General features: G+C 39.0%; 1 pseudogene; it reads right to left on the bottom strand.

Moving 5' to 3' along the window:
* Positions 1-286: 286 nt before the first annotated feature.
* LOC116920648 lies at positions 287-1,486 on the bottom strand (annotated as a pseudogene).
* Positions 1,487-3,908: the final 2,422 nt, after the last annotated feature.

The raw sequence follows: 3,908 nt of genomic DNA, 5'->3' as shown, positions 1-3,908 counted from the left end.
ACCGGCGGGAAAATTGGCAGGACAAAAAATTAAAGAATAAAGAGCATCTAGTCTGAACCTCTTTTGCTCAATATTGCGACTTGGGTCTGGATGAAAAGCTTCAAAATCTGGTTTCAACTTAGAGCCAACTAATGTCACGAGTTTGTCAAATTGAGATTCAATTTTGTCACTGTCTGAATGGGTAAGACGGTTAGCTTTAACGAAAATTTCGCGCAAAAGTTCGTTCCTCTTTCATGCAATCTCGGGTTGTGATAGAAGAACCTCCGGGTCAAAACAAGATATTGCCCTAACGATTGAATATCGAAGGGGGATCGTTCGATGATTTTCGAACACATTTTGACGAGAACTTTTCCTACCAAAAAAAATAAAACAGTTGAAAGGATAGATTAATTGAATTTCCCCTTCAAGAAAACAGCTTCGTGACATACCACATTCATTTCTGAGGATTTTAATGTCCAAATCAGTTACTGAAGTCTTCTTTTTTTTCTGCAAATCAACAATTTTTGAAATTTCACTTACTGCTCCACTGCCAATTTTAATTTTTTCACAAGCAAGAAAATATTCCTCGTTTTCCAAGTCGGCAGTGACGACTTTGTAGGGCCGTCCTTCAAATTGTTAAAAAAATTGAGGTTTCAAAAAACGTTTTAAAAGTTGCGTTAAAATTTGCAACAGTTCTTCAAATAAAAATGGAGCCATTGGGTTCGGAGATTGGAATTTGCGCTCAATCTCCTGTCCAACACAAATAAAAAACTGAAGTTTGGCCTTGTAGAAAGGATCACTAAAAAATTCCACCAGCGTTTTCCAGCTGTGAAGACTCTCTTTCCTGCTTTGCTTGGCTTCTTTCAAAAAAATTTCTAAATGTGGAGAAATAGCAAGTAGAGTTTTGGCAGGCTCAACATTTTCTACCCAACGGGTGGAGCAAAATTTCTTCGGCAAACAAGTTGACTTTGTTATTTCTTTAAACTCAGCTTTTCTCAAGGTACTTTCTTTGAAAAGCCAGTAGCTGCACGTGAGAGCCTGTTGAACTTTCCAATTTACAATGTCATGACCACTTCGGAATGCTCCGTGGCCAACGTGCAGCCCGCACGATCCTAATTGAAATCGACCGGGAGGGTCCACATTTTCTTCACTAAGTTCGATCACAAGATCCTGTTGGAGCTTATTTAAGAAACTCCAATTAACATTTGGCCCATCCATTGACACTTGAATCAGTTTGTCAAAAAGGAAGACCAGCAAATCCCAGTTTGAAATGTTCTAGCAAATCTTGTGCTTTGCATCGCTCGAAGAAAATTGAATTAAAGTAGCTGGTTGTTATAATCCTGGTAATAGAGTAAAAAAAACGCACATGCAGCTCCATTTGACCTTGCTTGATGACTCTGTTGGTCGATTCGTCAAAGTATCCCGTGATACAAATACTGCTTTTTACTTGAGCACGTAGATTTTCATTAAAAAGGGGGCCGAGACCAAAATTTAAAACATAGCCCATTTTTGTTCTACCTTGGGAGTAGCCCTGCGCAATTTTACTATCAGGGAACATTAATCGAAAACTTTCTGAATCTTCTTTTGCTGAGTTGAATGAACGATGCTCATGGACATTTTTCAAGCACTTGCGTATTTCGGCTGCAGTAGTGGTGTCAGAAATCACAAAGAGAGAGTCTACATTAGAAGAAGACCTGACTGAGGAAGTAGGGGCAACTTTGACATGGTATATAAGTTTATGGTAGGCGTATTTCCAGAGACCCTCGTCTGGGAAAAAGGGACGAAAACTGGAATGAGCTGCTACTGGCAACTCTTGCCGGGTGTGTTACTGTGTAGACTACTTTAACGTAGGCTCTTATGGGACTACCTATTTTGAACTGTTGCATTAAGGTGTTTGAATTTTTTTTCTTTAAGAAAAATTTTTATCGTGCGTAGAATTAATTTTAATGCAAAGTTCATTTTTTGGATTTTAATTTAAAAATGCTTGTATAATTAATAACTTACAATATAGCATTACTATATTGTAAGTTATTAATATTTTAACTTACTTTTTCATTGTCGTTTCTAGTAAAGTATATTTCAGTAGCACAAAAAATTGGGTATCAACTCTTTAAGAACTGAATTGTGAAAAGTGACTCTCGCTATTTTCTATAGAACAAAAGTTTTTATACGGGGTTCGTGAAGGTCGAACTACAAGAAAATTTAGTTGAAACGTTTGAAGGGTAAATCAGTCTGTAAGACGTTTAAGGAAAAAATTACATAGAAAAGGGGGGCGTATAAAAAATTAATGTTACGTAAGAATAAAGGGTAGGGAAAAAATAATGAAAATGATAAAGAATAAATTGTTTTGGTTCTTTACATAGCTATCCGGTTGGTTGATTGCGTCTCGCAATCAATCAAGGTCAAATTTGGAACGGAATAGAAAGTGAGCCAAAACAAAACAAGAAAACAACATTAATTAATTCAACAGAACAGCTGCTTCTCGATGCGCTTGTCTTGGTGCGTCCCGGTGGAATTTGTTCCGTGGAGGCTCTCCTTGTAGAAAAGGGACTGATGGTGCAAAAAGTTCCGGGCGGGTTGTTGAATAGAGGCGGGTAAGTTTACAATAGTAATGGGCGGTGATGGATTTGAGGGGTTTAATAACGCGGGGTGGCCTACTTCTATATCATTATCAGATGTTTTGGTGAAGCAAGTGAAAGGGTTACAAGTACTTAGAAAAGAAGAACAAGGTATGTATCTTGCAATAAGGGAACCTACTCCACAAAAATGAAAGAAAAAGAATCCGATAAATCCCATCCCTAGAAGACTACAAATGCTACTTGACCAACTAAGAAACTTAGACGACAGGGAAACGTTCTTTTCTTTTTGGAGTGAGGAAAGAAGAGTGCTCATGTGAAAAGGATTTCCAAGGTCGATGCTATGTTCTTCTTTAGCAGCAGCTATTATCTCGGCGATTGCAGCTGTGGTGCTCATCGGGTGGGGGGTTAGCGCGGGGTGTAAACTTAGTGCGAGTAGCTTATCAATTTCATACGGAAAAGTGTTGATCAAACTATGTCCTTGGATTATTACACCGGGGACGATTGGATGCCAAGAACTGTTTTTGTAGAAATGTGCTCGGCCGTTGATGTTGACGAAATTTTTGTGCCAGTAACAGGGGGTGTAAGGCGTCAGTTCCCATCCTTCGGTGTCTAAAGTGTAGTCGCCGAGTTTGGGTTGAGGACCACAGTTTGTGATTTCAGTGGTGATCGTTGAATTTTTCGGGGAGCATTGATAGACGCTGATCGATTCACCAGTGGCTATCAATTTGCTACATGTGGGTAAATTAAGGTAACTGGCAGCAAGCCATCCACTGTGTTGTGCGGTGGCGATAGCAGTTTTGTGTGCCAGCACTCGATTTTCACATTGCAGAGCTCGAATTTCTCGAGCCACTCCATTTATTCCCTCGGTAGTTCGTGTTGGTAATATGGTGTGAAATGTAACTCCATTTAGCAACAGCACATATATGAGTATATATAATCGTCTCATAGACGTATCACCTCTTGGTGTAGAAGATATTGAAACTTACCTCAGTAAACTTGTAGGAATTAAACAAGATATAAGTAGAATACAGTGATGATGAAACACTTGTCTATTCAACACGAGGTGAGAAGATTACACACAGAATATGGTACAGAATAGTAGTCAAGTGATATAGCAGACAGAAACGAGATCAGACAGAATAAACAGTGTTGCCAGATTGTTAATAAAGGATACACGTATCTGTATTTCCAACACTCTCTCTCAGATGCGGGTTTCCTGTTTCCAGTAATCCCTAGTGTGGAACTTGAACAATACCCAGCCTATTACGGAGATCAGTAAAGCGTGATACAGGAAGTGGCTTGGTAAAAATGTCCGCTAGTTGATCAGCCGATTTCATGTACTCAAGGACT

The sequence above is a fragment of the Daphnia magna genome, linkage group LG5 (assembly GCF_020631705.1).
Source record: "Daphnia magna isolate NIES linkage group LG5, ASM2063170v1.1, whole genome shotgun sequence".
Lineage (NCBI taxonomy): Eukaryota > Metazoa > Arthropoda > Branchiopoda > Diplostraca > Daphniidae > Daphnia > Daphnia magna.
This window is presented reverse-complemented; position numbering and strand designations above follow the sequence as displayed.